Source organism: Hyla sarda, chromosome 2 (genome assembly GCF_029499605.1).
Source record: "Hyla sarda isolate aHylSar1 chromosome 2, aHylSar1.hap1, whole genome shotgun sequence".
Lineage (NCBI taxonomy): Eukaryota > Metazoa > Chordata > Amphibia > Anura > Hylidae > Hyla > Hyla sarda.
Genome location: NC_079190.1, coordinates 181,256,017 through 181,271,092, shown reverse-complemented (window position 1 = coordinate 181,271,092; position 15,076 = coordinate 181,256,017). Strand labels below are relative to the sequence as shown.

Here is a 15,076-nt window from a genome sequence, read left to right as displayed (position 1 = left end):
ACACAACACCACTTTTGGCAGATCCCCAACCTAGAATCCTCCATTCCAGGCAGTGGACCACCTTCCACGATGCCCCACAACTACACCTTCCTCCGCAACGCCCTCTAACCACTTACTTACCTCGACAACTGCTCTCCTTGACATCCTCCTCGCCTCAGTCCATCCAGCGACATGCTCCAGGGTCTTCAGGGACATTGCTCTCCATTCCGCTCTTCCTGACATCCACCTCGCCTCAGTCCATCCATGCACCGATATCTTCCAATCCCATGAGTGGTGGTGGTGTGGGTGGGAAGGTTCCATAGGAAGAAGGTTGTTGGTGTGGAAGTGAGTGGTCCCGGTAATTGGTGTGAAGGGCTGGTGGCAGTGGTGGTAGTTGGTGTGGAGGCAGTAGTGGTAGTTGGTGTGAAGGGCTGGAGGCAATGGTGGATTGCAGAGGAGGTTTTCTTGATATAAAAAAAAAAAAAGGCAAATAAAATCCCCCATCTTTTTATTTTCAACATCCCACATGCTTCGACAGACACAACACCACTTTTGGCAGATCCCCAACCTAGAATCCTCCATTCCAGGCAGTGGACCACCTTCCACGATGCCCCACAACTACACCTTCCTCCGCAACGCCCTCTAACCACTTACTTACCTCGACAACTGCTCTCCTTGACATCCTCCTCGCCTCAGTCCATCCAGCGACATGCTCCAGGGTCTTCAGGGACATTGCTCTCCATTCCGCTCTTCCTGACATCCACCTGGCCTCAGTCCATCCATGCACCGATATCTTCCAATCCCATGAGTGGTGGTGGTGTGGGTGGGAAGGTTCCATAGGAAGAAGGTTGTTGGTGTGGAAGTGAGTGGTCCCGGTAATTGGTGTGAAGGGCTGGTGGCAGTGGTGGTAGTTGGTGTGGAGGCAGTAGTGGTAGTTGGTGTGAAGGGTTGGAGGCAATGGTGGATTGCAGAGGAGGTTTTCTTGATAAAAAAAAAAAAACAAAACAAAAAAAAGGCAAATAAAATCCCCCATCTTTTTATTTTCAACATCCCACATGCTTCGACAGACACAACACCACTTTTGGCAGATCCCCAACCTAGACTCCTCCATTCCAGGCAGTGGACCACCTTCCACGATGCCCCACAACTACACCTTCCTCCGCAACGCCCTCTAACCACTCACCTCGACGTCCTCCTCGCCTCAGTCCACCTTCCACGATGCCCCACAACTACACCTTCCTCCAACCACTTACCTCGACAACTGCTCTCCTTGACATCCTCCTCGCCTCAGTCCACCTTCCACAATGCCCCACAACTACACCTTCCTCCAACCACTTACCTCGACAACTGCTCTCCTTGACATCCACCTCGCCTCAGTCCATCCATGCACCGATATCTTCCAATCCACCAGACATCCCAGGTTCTCACGATCCATCTCTTTTAACAGCTGCCATCTTCAGGGTCTTGACAGGATTCGAACTCACAACCTCTTCGCTCCAAGGTGGCTGCTCTAACCACTATGCCGTGGGAGCTGCTTGTCTGGCATATGCGGCGACCAAGGTCTTGGCCTGTTTTGGCACACAGCAACTGCACAGAGGAAAAAAAAGCATGCATGTGTTAGGGGGCACTCGGATTTGAACCAAGGACCTCTTGATCTGCAGTCAAATGCTCTACCACTGAGCTATACCCCCGCAACATGCAGCTCATCTGTACCTCAACATTTTTAATTTTCTGCAATAAACTACATATGTGGGATACGGTTAAGCTTGTAAAGAAAAAAAATGTGTGGCACTCGGACCTCTTTACATGCAGTCAAATGCTCTACCACTGAGCTTCAGCCCCACAACATGTGGCTTGTTTGTACCTCAACGTTGCCTCCAGCCCTTCACACCAACTACCACCACTGCCTCCAGCCCTTCAGCCCACCACCCAGGGCCACTCACTTCCACACCAACAACCTTCTTCCTATGGCGCCTCCCCCCCACCACCACCACTACATATGTAGGATATGGTTAAGTCGTAAAGCAAAAAAATGTGTGTTAGGGGGCACTCGGATTTGAGCCAAGGACCTCTTGATCTGCAGTCAAATGCTCTACCACTGAGCTATACCCCCGCAACACATGGCTTGCCAGGGTAACCGCACAGAGGGGGGATTCGAAGCTAAGTCCGAACTAGCTCTCGGCTTGCCTGTACTATCCCAGTCAAATGTATATGAACCGGTGGGGAAAAAAATGATTTTGTCAAAACAGGCCAAGACCACAGTCATCCTTGCTAGTTTCCATGAAGCTCTCATGGTCTAGTGGTTAGAGCTGCTGCCTTGGAGCAGAGAGGTTGTGAGTTCAAGTCCTGTGAACACCCTGAAGCTCGTTTGGAGAAATTGTGGCAGCATAGTGTGGAAGCGGAGGAGTGTGTGTGTGTGTGTGTGTGTGAAGTGGTTGATGGTCGGGCACCCATAAGGTGTTGGAGAAGGAGCTCTGGTGTGGATGGCTGTGGTAGCTGGTATGTGAGTGTGGGTGGGAAGATTCCATAGGAAGAAGGTTGTTGGTGTGGAAGTGAGTGGTCCCGGTTCCTGGGTGGTAGTTGGTGTGAAGGGCTGGTGGCAATGGTGGTAGCTGGTGTGGTAGCTGGTGTGGAGGCAGTGGTGGTAGTTGGTGTGAAGGGCTGGAGGCAATGGTGGATTGCAGAGGAGGTTTTCTTGATATAAAAAAAAAAAAAAAGGCAAATAAAATCCCCCATCTTTTTATTTTCAACATCCCACATGCTTCTTGACATCGACCTCGCCTCAGTCCATCCATGCACCGATATCTTCCAATCCACCAGACATCCCAGGTTCTCACGATCCATCTCTTTTAACAGCTGCCATCTTCAGGGTCTTGACAGGATTTGAACTCACAACCTCTTCGCTCCAAGGCGGCTGCTCTAACCACTATGCCGTGGGAGCTGCTTGTCAGGCATATGCGGCGACCAAGGTCTTGGCCTGTTTTGGCACACAGAGCAACTGCACAGAGGAAAGGGGGGGGGGGACTCCAACCTAAGGTGGAGCTAGCTCTCAACTGGCTATGTCAAGATCTCTGAATGCCTCAGTCCACCTTCCACAATGCCCCACAACTACACCTTCCTCCAACCACTTACCTCGACAACTGCTCTCCTTGACATCCACCTCGCCTCAGTCCATCCATGCACCGATATCTTCCAATCCACCAGACATCCCAGGTCATACAATGACTTGTATTTAAAGCTCTTTACTCTTATCAGCTGATTTATACTACAGAGGAAGTTGTATGGTTCTTTTCTGTCTGACCACAATGCCCCACCAAGAAAAAATTGTGCATTAGCGGGCATTTGTATTTGAACCAAGGACCTCTTGAACCTCTGCGCTCCAGGGTGGCTGCTCATCAACTGGATGAGGCGACCAAAATCTTGCAGTGCAAAGCTAGTGGGGGTCTGCTATAAACAACATATGTAGGATGTGGTTAAGCTGTAAAAAAAAGCATGCATGTGTTAGGGGGCACTCGGATTTGAACCAAGGACCTCTTGATCTGCAGTCAAATGCTCTACCACTGAGCTATACCCCCGCAACATGCAGCTCATCTGTACCTCAACATTTTTAATTTTCTGCAATAAACTACATATGTGGGATACGGTTAAGCTTGTAAAGAAAAAAAATGTGTGTTACGGGCACTCGGACCTCTTTACATGCAGTCAAATGCTCTACCACTGAGCTTCAGCCCCACAACATGTGGCTTGTTTGTACCTCAACGTTGCCTCCAGCCCTTCACACCAACTACCACCACTGCCTCCAGCCCTTCAGCCCACCACCCAGGGCCACTCACTTCCACACCAACAACCTTCTTCCTATGGCGCCTCCCCCCCACCACCACCACTACATATGTAGGATATGGTTAAGTCGTAAAGCAAAAAAATGTGTGTTAGGGGGCACTCGGATTTGAGCCAAGGACCTCTTGATCTGCAGTCAAATGCTCTACCACTGAGCTATACCCCCGCAACACATGGCTTGCCAGGGTAACCGCACAGAGGGGGGATTCGAAGCTAAGTCCGAACTAGCTCTCGGCTTGCCTGTACTATCCCAGTCAAATGTATATGAACCGGTGGGGAAAAAAATGATTTTGTCAAAACAGGCCAAGACCACAGTCATCCTTGCTAGTTTCCATGAAGCTCTCATGGTCTAGTGGTTAGAGCTGCTGCCTTGGAGCAGAGAGGTTGTGAGTTCAAGTCCTGTGAACACCCTGAAGCTCGTTTGGAGAAATTATGGCAGCATAGTGTGGAAGCGGAGGAGTGTGTGTGTGTGTGAAGTGGTTGATGGTCGGGCACCCATAAGGTGTTGGAGAAGGAGCTCTGGTGTGGATGGCTGTGGTAGCTGGTATGTGAGTGTGGGTGGGAAGATTCCATAGGAAGAAGGTTGTTGGTGTGGAAGTGAGTGGTCCCGGTTCCTGGGTGGTAGTTGGTGTGAAGGGCTGGTGGCAATGGTGGTAGCTGGTGTGGAGGCAGTGGTGGTAGTTGGTGTGAAGGGCTGGAGGCAATGGTGGATTGCAGAGGAGGTTTTCGTGATATAAAAAAAAAGGCAAATAAAATCCCCCATCTTTTTATTTTCAACATCCCACATGCTTCGACAGACACAACACCACTTTTGGCAGATCCCCAACCTAGAATCCTCCATTCCAGGCAGTGGACCACCTTCCACGATGCCCCACAACTACACCTTCCTCCGCAACGCCCTCTAACCACTCACCTCGACAACTGCTCTCCTTGACGTCCTCCTCGCCTCAGTCCACCTTCCACGATGCCCCACAACTACACCTTCCTCCAACCACTTACCTCGACAACTGCTCTCCTTGACATCCTCCTCGCCTCAGTCCACCTTCCACAATGCCCCACAACTACACCTTCCTCCAACCACTTACCTCGACAACTGCTCTCCTTGACATCCACCTCGCCTCAGTCCATCCATGCACCGATATCTTCCAATCCACCAGACATCCCAGGTTCTCACGATCCATCTCTTTTAACAGCTGCCATCTTCAGGGTCTTGACAGGATTCGAACTCACAACCTCTTCGCTCCAAGGCGGCTGCTCTAACCACTATGCCGTGGGAGCTGCTTGTCAGGCATATGCGGCGACCAAGGTCTTGGCCTGTTTTGGCACACAGAGCAACTGCACAGAGGAAAGGGGGGGGGGGGACTCCAACCTAAGGTGGAGCTAGCTCTCAACTGGCTATGTCAAGATCTCTGAATGCCTCAGTCCACCTTCCACAATGCCCCACAACTACACCTTCCTCCAACCACTTACCTCGACAACTGCTCTCCTTGACATCCACCTCGCCTCAGTCCATCCATGCACCGATATCTTCCAATCCACCAGACATCCCAGGTCATACAATGACTTGTATTTAAAGCTCTTTACTCTTATCAGCTGCTTTATACTACAGAGGAAGTTGTATGGTTCTTTTCTGTCTGACCACAATGCCCCACCAAGAAAAAATTGTGCATTAGCGGGCATTTGTATTTGAACCAAGGACCTCTTGAACCTCTGCGCTCCAGGGTGGCTGCTCATCAACTGGATGAGGCGACCAAAATCTTGCAGTGCAAAGCTAGTGGGGGTCTGCTATAAACAACATATGTAGGATGTGGTTAAGCTGTAAAAAAAAGCATGCATGTGTTAGGGGGCACTCGGATTTGAACCAAGGACCTCTTGATCTGCAGTCAAATGCTCTACCACTGAGCTATACCCCCGCAACATGCAGCTCATCTGTACCTCAACATTTTTAATTTTCTGCAATAAACTACATATGTGGGATACGGTTAAGCTTGTAAAGAAAAAAAAGGTGTGTTACGGGCACTCGGACCTCTTTACATGCAGTCAAATGCTCTACCACTGAGCTTCAGCCCCACTACTACATATGTAGGATATGGTTAAGTCGTAAAGCAAAAAAAATGTGTGTTAGGGGGCACTCGGATTTGAGCCAAGGACCTCTTGATCTGCAGTCAAATGCTCTACCACTGAGCTATACCCCCGCAACACATGGCTTGCCAGGGTAACCGCACAGAGGGGGGATTCGAAGCTAAGTCCGAACTAGCTATCGGCTTGCCTGTACTATCCCAGTCAAATGTATATGAACCGGTGGGGAAAAAAATGATTTTGTCAAAACAGGCCAAGACCACAGTCATCCTTGCTAGTTTCCATGAAGCTCTCATGGTCTAGTGGTTAGAGCTGCTGCCTTGGAGCAGAGAGGTTGTGAGTTCAAGTCCTGTGAACACCCTGAAGCTCGTTTGGAGAAATTGTGGAAGCGGGTGAGTGTGTGTGTGTGTGTGTGTGTGTGTGAAGTGGTTGATGGTCGGGCACCCATAAGGTGTTGGAGAAGGAGCTCTGGTGTGGATGGCTGTGGTAGCTGGTATGTGAGTGTGGGTGGGAAGATTCCATAGGAAGAAGGTTGTTGGTGTGGAAGTGAGTGGTCCCGGTTCCTGGGTGGTAGTTGGTGTGAAGGGCTGGTGGTAGCTGGTGTGGTAGCTGGTGTGGAGGCAGTGGTGGTAGTTGGTGTGAAGGGCTGGAGGCAATGGTGGATTGCAGAGGAGGTTTTCTTGATATAAAAAAAAAAAAAAAAAGGCAAATAAAATCCCCCATCTTTTTATTTTCAACATCCCACATGCTTCTTGACATCGACCTCGCCTCAGTCCATCCATGCACCGATATCTTCCAATCCACCAGACATCCCAGGTTCTCACGATCCATCTCTTTTAACAGCTGCCATCTTCAGGGTCTTGACAGGATTCGAACTCACAACCTCTTCGCTCCAAGGCGTCTGCTCTAACCACTATGCCGTGGGAGCTGCTTGTCAGGCATATGCGGCGACCAAGGTCTTGGCCTGTTTTGGCACACAGAGCAACTGCACAGAGGAAAGGGGGGGGGGGGGGGGACTCCAACCTAAGGTGGAGCTAGCTCTCAACTGGCTATGTCAAGATCTCTGAATGCTAAGTGGTTAGCCTTGCCACCTTACAGTGTGAAGGTGGTGGGTTCAATCTATAAATGTAACTTAGATGTAAGTTTTGTCAAACCACAAAAAGATCAAAGAGTTACATTCGTAGATCTTAAAGGGATACTCGTGTGTCAATTTTTTTTTTTAAATTAACTGGTGCCAAAAAGTTAGACAGATTAGTAAATGACTTGTATTTAAAGCTCTTTACTCTTATCAGCTGCTTTATACTACAGAGGAAGTTGTATGGTTCTTTTCTGTCTGACCACAATGCCCCACCAAGAAAAAATTGTGCATTAGCGGGCATTTGTATTTGAACCAAGGACCTCTTGAACCTCTGCGCTCCAGGGTGGCTGCTCATCAACTGGATGAGGCGACCAAAATCTTGCAGTGCAAAGCTAGTGGGGGTCTGCTATAAACAACATATGTAGGATGTGGTTAAGCTGTAAAAAAAAGCATGCATGTGTTAGGGGGCACTCGGATTTGAACCAAGGACCTCTTGATCTGCAGTCAAATGCTCTACCACTGAGCTATACCCCCGCAACATGCAGCTCATCTGTACCTCAACATTTTTAATTTTCTGCAATAAACTACATATGTGGGATACGGTTAAGCTTGTAAAGAAAAAAAATGTGTGTTACGGGCACTCGGACCTCTTTACATGCAGTCAAATGCTCTACCACTGAGCTTCAGCCCCACAACATGTGGCTTGTTTGTACCTCAACGTTGCCTCCAGCCCTTCACACCAACTACCACCACTGCCTCCAGCCCTTCAGCCCACCACCCAGGGCCACTCACTTCCACACCAACAACCTTCTTCCTATGGCGCCTCCCCCCCACCACCACCACTACATATGTAGGATATGGTTAAGTCGTAAAGCAAAAAAATGTGTGTTAGGGGGCACTCGGATTTGAGCCAAGGACCTCTTGATCTGCAGTCAAATGCTCTACCACTGAGCTATACCCCCGCAACACATGGCTTGCCAGGGTAACCGCACAGAGGGGGGATTCGAAGCTAAGTCCGAACTAGCTCTCGGCTTGCCTGTACTATCCCAGTCAAATGTATATGAACCGGTGGGGAAAAAAATGATTTTGTCAAAACAGGCCAAGACCACAGTCATCCTTGCTAGTTTCCATGAAGCTCTCATGGTCTAGTGGTTAGAGCTGCTGCCTTGGAGCAGAGAGGTTGTGAGTTCAAGTCCTGTGAACACCCTGAAGCTCGTTTGGAGAAATTATGGCAGCATAGTGTGGAAGCGGAGGAGTGTGTGTGTGTGTGTGAAGTGGTTGATGGTCGGGCACCCATAAGGTGTTGGAGAAGGAGCTCTGGTGTGGATGGCTGTGGTAGCTGGTATGTGAGTGTGGGTGGGAAGATTCCATAGGAAGAAGGTTGTTGGTGTGGAAGTGAGTGGTCCCGGTTCCTGGGTGGTAGTTGGTGTGAAGGGCTGGTGGCAATGGTGGTAGCTGGTGTGGAGGCAGTGGTGGTAGTTGGTGTGAAGGGCTGGAGGCAATGGTGGATTGCAGAGGAGGTTTTCGTGATATAAAAAAAAGGCAAATAAAATCCCCCATCTTTTTATTTTCAACATCCCACATGCTTCGACAGACACAACACCACTTTTGGCAGATCCCCAACCTAGAATCCTCCATTCCAGGCAGTGGACCACCTTCCACGATGCCCCACAACTACACCTTCCTCCGCAACGCCCCACAACATGTGGCTTGTTTGTACCTCAACGTTGCCTCCAGCCCTTCACACCAACTACCACCACTGCCTCCAGCCCTTCAGCCCACCACCCAGGGCCACTCACTTCCACACCAACAACCTTCTTCCTATGGCGCCTCCCCCCCACCACCACCACTACATATGTAGGATATGGTTAAGTCGTAAAGCAAAAAAATGTGTGTTAGGGGGCACTCGGATTTGAGCCAAGGACCTCTTGATCTGCAGTCAAATGCTCTACCACTGAGCTATACCCCCGCAACACATGGCTTGCCAGGGTAACCGCACAGAGGGGGGATTCGAAGCTAAGTCCGAACTAGCTCTCGGCTTGCCTGTACTATCCCAGTCAAATGTATATGAACCAGTGGGGAAAAAAATGATTTTGTCAAAACAGGCCAAGACCACAGTCATCCTTGCTAGTTTCCATGAAGCTCTCATGGTCTAGTGGTTAGAGCTGCTGCCTTGGAGCAGAGAGGTTGTGAGTTCAAGTCCTGTGAACACCCTGAAGCTCGTTTGGAGAAATTGTGGCAGCAGAGTGTGGAAGCGGAGGAGTGTGTGTGTGTGTGTGTGTGTGTGTGTGTGTGTGAAGTGTGTGTGGTTGATGGTCGGGCACCCATAAGGTGTTGGAGAAGGAGCTCTGGTGTGGATGGCTGTGGTAGCTGGTATGTGAGTGTGGGTGGGAAGATTCCATAGGAAGAAGGTTGTTGGTGTGTAAGTGAGTGGTCCCGGTTCCTGGGTGGTAGTTGGTGTGAAGGGCTGGTGGCAATGGTGGTAGCTGGTGTGGAGGCAGTGGTGGTAGTTGGTGTGAATGGTGGATTGCAGAGGAGGTTTTCGTGATATAAAAAAAAAAAAAAAAAAAGGCAAATAAAATCCCCCATCTTTTTATTTTCAACATCCCACATGCTTCGACAGACACAACACCACTTTTGGCAGATCCCCAACCTAGAATCCTCCATTCCAGGCAGTGGACCACCTTCCACGATGCCCCACAACTACACCTTCCTCCGCAACACCCTCTAACCACTTACTTACCTCGACAACTGCTCTCCTTGACATCCTCCTCGCCTCAGTCCATCCAGCGACATGCTCCAGGGTCTTCAGGGACATTGCTCTCCATTCCGCTCTTCCTGACATCCACCTCGCCTCAGTCCATCCATGCACCGATATCTTCCAATCCCATGAGTGGTGGTGGTGTGGGTGGGAAGGTTCCATAGGAAGAAGGTTGTTGGTGTGGAAGTGAGTGGTCCCGGTAATTGGTGTGAAGGGCTGGTGGCAGTGGTGGTAGTTGGTGTGGAGGCAGTAGTGGTAGTTGGTGTGAAGGGCTGGAGGCAATGGTGGATTGCAGAGGAGGTTTTCTTGATATAAAAAAAAAAAAAAAAAAAAAGGCAAATAAAATCCCCCATCTTTTTATTTTCAACATCCCACATGCTTCGACAGACACAACACCACTTTTGGCAGATCCCCAACCTAGAATCCTCCATTCCAGGCAGTGGACCACCTTCCACGATGCCCCACAACTACACCTTCCTCCGCAACGCCCTCTAACCACTTACTTACCTCGACAACTGCTCTCCTTGACATCCTCCTCGCCTCAGTCCATCCAGCGACATGCTCCAGGGTCTTCAGGGACATTGCTCTCCATTCCGCTCTTCCTGACATCCACCTCGCCTCAGTCCATCCATGCACCGATATCTTCCAATCCCATGAGTGGTGGTGGTGTGGGTGGGAAGGTTCCATAGGAAGAAGGTTGTTGGTGTGGAAGTGAGTGGTCCCGGTAATTGGTGTGAAGGGCTGGTGGCAGTGGTGGTAGTTGGTGTGGAGGCAGTAGTGGTAGTTGGTGTGAAGGGCTGGAGGCAATGGTGGATTGCAGAGGAGGTTTTCTTGATATAAAAAAAAAAAAAGGCAAATAAAATCCCCCATCTTTTTATTTTCAACATCCCACATGCTTCGACAGACACAACACCACTTTTGGCAGATCCCCAACCTAGAATCCTCCATTCCAGGCAGTGGACCACCTTCCACGATGCCCCACAACTACACCTTCCTCCGCAACGCCCTCTAACCACTTACTTACCTCGACAACTGCTCTCCTTGACATCCTCCTCGCCTCAGTCCATCCAGCGACATGCTCCAGGGTCTTCAGGGACATTGCTCTCCATTCCGCTCTTCCTGACATCCACCTCGCCTCAGTCCATCCATGCACCGATATCTTCCAATCCCATGAGTGGTGGTGGTGTGGGTGGGAAGGTTCCATAGGAAGAAGGTTGTTGGTGTGGAAGTGAGTGGTCCCGGTAATTGGTGTGAAGGGCTGGTGGCAGTGGTGGTAGTTGGTGTGGAGGCAGTAGTGGTAGTTGGTGTGAAGGGTTGGAGGCAATGGTGGATTGCAGAGGAGGTTTTCTTGATAAAAAAAAAAAAACAAAACAAAAAAAAGGCAAATAAAATCCCCCATCTTTTTATTTTCAACATCCCACATGCTTCGACAGACACAACACCACTTTTGGCAGATCCCCAACCTAGACTCCTCCATTCCAGGCAGTGGACCACCTTCCACGATGCCCCACAACTACACCTTCCTCCGCAACGCCCTCTAACCACTCACCTCGACAACTGCTCTCCTTGACGTCCTCCTCACCTCAGTCCGCCTTCCACGATGCCCCACAACTACACCTTCCTCCAACCACTTACCTCGACAACTGCTCTCCTTGACATCCTCCTCGCCTCAGTCCACCTTCCACAATGCCCCACAACTACACCTTCCTCCAACCACTTACCTCGACAACTGCTCTCCTTGACATCCACCTCGCCTCAGTCCATCCATGCACCGATATCTTCCAATCCACCAGACATCCCAGGTTCTCACGATCCATCTCTTTTAACAGCTGCCATCTTCAGGGTCTTGACAGGATTCGAACTCACAACCTCTTCGCTCCAAGGTGGCTGCTCTAACCACTATGCCGTGGGAGCTGCTTGTCTGGCATATGCTGCGACCAAGGTCTTGGCCTGTTTTGGCACACAGAGCAACTGCACAGAGGAAAGGGGGGGGGGGACTCCAACCTAAGGTGGAGCTAGCTCTCAACTGGCTATGTCAAGATCTCTGAATGCTAAGTGGTTAGCCTTGCCACCTTACAGTGTGAAGGTGGTGGGTTCAATCTATAAATGTAACTTAGATGTAAGTTTTGTCAAACCACAAAAAGATCAAAGAGTTACATTCGTAGATCTTAAAGGGATACTCGTGTGTCAATTTTTTTTTTTTAAATTAACTGGTGCCAAAAAGTTAGACAGATTAGTAAATGACTTGTATTTAAAGCTCTTTACTCTTATCAGCTGCTTTATACTACAGAGGAAGTTGTATGGTTCTTTTCTGTCTGACCACAATGCCCCACCAAGAAAAAATTGTGCATTAGCGGGCATTTGTATTTGAACCAAGGACCTCTTGAACCTCTGCGCTCCAGGGTGGCTGCTCATCAACTGGATGAGGCGACCAAAATCTTGCAGTGTAAAGCTAGTGGGGGTCTGCTATAAACAACATATGTAGGATGTGGTTAAGCTGTAAAAAAAAGCATGCATGTGTTAGGGGGCACTCGGATTTGAACCAAGGACCTCTTGATCTGCAGTCAAATGCTCTACCACTGAGCTATACCCCCGCAACATGCAGCTCATCTGTACCTCAACATTTTTAATTTTCTGCAATAAACTACATATGTGGGATACGGTTAAGCTTGTAAAGAAAAAAAATGTGTGTTACGGGCACTCGGACCTCTTTACATGCAGTCAAATGCTCTACCACTGAGCTTCAGCCCCACAACATGTGGCTTGTTTGTACCTCAACGTTGCCTCCAGCCCTTCACACCAACTACCACCACTGCCTCCAGCCCTTCAGCCCACCACCCAGGGCCACTCACTTCCACACCAACAACCTTCTTCCTATGGCGCCTCCCCCCCACCACCACCACTACATATGTAGGATATGGTTAAGTCGTAAAGCAAAAAAATGTGTGTTAGGGGGCACTCGGATTTGAGCCAAGGACCTCTTGATCTGCAGTCAAATGCTCTACCACTGAGCTATACCCCCGCAACACATGGCTTGCCAGGGTAACCGCACAGAGGGGGGATTCGAAGCTAAGTCCGAACTAGCTCTCGGCTTGCCTGTACTATCCCAGTCAAATGTATATGAACCGGTGGGGAAAAAAATGATTTTGTCAAAACAGGCCAAGACCACAGTCATCCTTGCTAGTTTCCATGAAGCTCTCATGGTCTAGTGGTTAGAGCTGCTGCCTTGGAGCAGAGAGGTTGTGAGTTCAAGTCCTGTGAACACCCTGAAGCTCGTTTGGAGAAATTGTGGCAGCATAGTGTGGAAGCGGAGGAGTGTGTGTGTGTGTGTGAAGTGGTTGATGGTCGGGCACCCATAAGGTGTTGGAGAAGGAGCTCTGGTGTGGATGGCTGTGGTAGCTGGTATGTGAGTGTGGGTGGGAAGATTCCATAGGAAGAAGGTTGTTGGTGTGGAAGTGAGTGGTCCCGGTTCCTGGGTGGTAGTTGGTGTGAAGGGCTGGTGGCAATGGTGGTAGCTGGTGTGGAGGCAGTGGTGGTAGTTGGTGTGAAGGGCTGGAGGCAATGGTGGATTGCAGAGGAGGTTTTCGTGATATAAAAAAAAGGCAAATAAAATCCCCCATCTTTTTATTTTCAACATCCCACATGCTTCGACAGACACAACACCACTTTTGGCAGATCCCCAACCTAGAATCCTCCATTCCAGGCAGTGGACCACCTTCCACGATGCCCCACAACTACACCTTCCTCCGCAACGCCCTCTAACCACTCACCTCGACAACTGCTCTCCTTGACGTCCTCCTCGCCTCAGTCCACCTTCCACGATGCCCCACAACTACACCTTCCTCCAACCACTTACCTCGACAACTGCTCTCCTTGACATCCTCCTCGCCTCAGTCCACCTTCCACAATGCCCCACAACTACACCTTCCTCCAACCACTTACCTCGACAACTGCTCTCCTTGACATCCACCTCGCCTCAGTCCATCCATGCACCGATATCTTCCAATCCACCAGACATCCCAGGTTCTCACGATCCATCTCTTTTAACAGCTGCCATCTTCAGGGTCTTGACAGGATTCGAACTCACAACCTCTTCGCTCCAAGGCGGCTGCTCTAACCACTATGCCGTGGGAGCTGCTTGTCAGGCATATGCGGCGACCAAGGTCTTGGCCTGTTTTGGCACACAGAGCAACTGCACAGAGGAAAGGGGGGGGGGGGACTCCAACCTAAGGTGGAGCTAGCTCTCAACTGGCTATGTCAAGATCTCTGAATGCTAAGTGGTTAGCCTTGCCACCTTACAGTGTGAAGGTGGTGGGTTCAATCTATAAATGTAACTTAGATGTAAGTTTTGTCAAACCACAAAAAGATCAAAGAGTTACATTCGTAGATCTTAAAGGGATACTCGTGTGTCAATTTTTTTTTTTTAAATTAACTGGTGCCAAAAAGTTAGACAGATTAGTAAATGACTTGTATTTAAAGCTCTTTACTCTTATCAGCTGCTTTATACTACAGAGGAAGTTGTATGGTTCTTTTCTGTCTGACCACAATGCCCCACCAAGAAAAAATTGTGCATTAGCGGGCATTTGTATTTGAACCAAGGACCTCTTGAACCTCTGCGCTCCAGGGTGGCTGCTCATCAACTGGATGAGGCGACCAAAATCTTGCAGTGCAAAGCTAGTGGGGGTCTGCTATAAACAACATATGTAGGATGTGGTTAAGCTGTAAAAAAAAGCATGCATGTGTTAGGGGGCACTCGGATTTGAACCAAGGACCTCTTGATCTGCAGTCAAATGCTCTACCACTGAGCTATACCCCCGCAACATGCAGCTCATCTGTACCTCAACATTTTTAATTTTCTGCAATAAACTACATATGTGGGATACGGTTAAGCTTGTAAAGAAAAAAAATGTGTGTTACGGGCACTCGGACCTCTTTACATGCAGTCAAATGCTCTACCACTGAGCTTCAGCCCCACAACATGTGGCTTGTTTGTACCTCAACGTTGCCTCCAGCCCTTCACACCAACTACCACCACTGCCTCCAGCCCTTCAGCCCACCACCCAGGGCCACTCACTTCCACACCAACAACCTTCTTCCTATGGCGCCTCCCCCCCACCACCACCACTACATATGTAGGATATGGTTAAGTCGTAAAGCAAAAAAATGTGTGTTAGGGGGCACTCGGATTTGAGCCAAGGACCTCTTGATCTGCAGTCAAATGCTCTACCACTGAGCTATACCCCCGCAACACATGGCTTGCCAGGGTAACCGCACAGAGGGGGGATTCGAAGCTAAGTCCGAACTAGCTCTCGGCTTGCCTGTACTATCCCAGTCAAATGTAT

At 49.5% G+C, this 15,076-nt stretch overlaps 8 non-coding genes across 8 annotated transcripts; all 8 read right to left on the bottom strand.

The window, feature by feature from the left end:
* Positions 1–1,598: 1,598 nt before the first annotated feature.
* On the bottom strand, positions 1,599–1,670 carry TRNAC-GCA (transfer RNA cysteine (anticodon GCA)). Its single transcript has one exon. It is a non-coding gene; the product is annotated as a tRNA-Cys (tRNA).
* A 350-nt stretch (positions 1,671–2,020) lies between these two features.
* TRNAC-GCA (transfer RNA cysteine (anticodon GCA)) lies at positions 2,021–2,092 on the bottom strand. Its single transcript has one exon. It is a non-coding gene; the product is annotated as a tRNA-Cys (tRNA).
* Positions 2,093–3,482: 1,390 nt separating this feature from the next.
* On the bottom strand, positions 3,483–3,554 carry TRNAC-GCA (transfer RNA cysteine (anticodon GCA)). The gene has a single exon. It is a non-coding gene; the product is annotated as a tRNA-Cys (tRNA).
* Positions 3,555–3,910: 356 nt separating this feature from the next.
* TRNAC-GCA (transfer RNA cysteine (anticodon GCA)) lies at positions 3,911–3,982 on the bottom strand. Its single transcript has one exon. It is a non-coding gene; the product is annotated as a tRNA-Cys (tRNA).
* Positions 3,983–5,657: 1,675 nt separating this feature from the next.
* Positions 5,658–5,729, bottom strand: TRNAC-GCA (transfer RNA cysteine (anticodon GCA)). The gene has a single exon. It is a non-coding gene; the product is annotated as a tRNA-Cys (tRNA).
* Positions 5,730–7,435: 1,706 nt separating this feature from the next.
* On the bottom strand, positions 7,436–7,507 carry TRNAC-GCA (transfer RNA cysteine (anticodon GCA)). The gene has a single exon. It is a non-coding gene; the product is annotated as a tRNA-Cys (tRNA).
* Positions 7,508–12,256: 4,749 nt separating this feature from the next.
* TRNAC-GCA (transfer RNA cysteine (anticodon GCA)) lies at positions 12,257–12,328 on the bottom strand. The gene has a single exon. It is a non-coding gene; the product is annotated as a tRNA-Cys (tRNA).
* Positions 12,329–14,478: 2,150 nt separating this feature from the next.
* Positions 14,479–14,550, bottom strand: TRNAC-GCA (transfer RNA cysteine (anticodon GCA)). Its single transcript has one exon. It is a non-coding gene; the product is annotated as a tRNA-Cys (tRNA).
* Between the last annotated feature and the right edge of the window lie 526 nt (positions 14,551–15,076).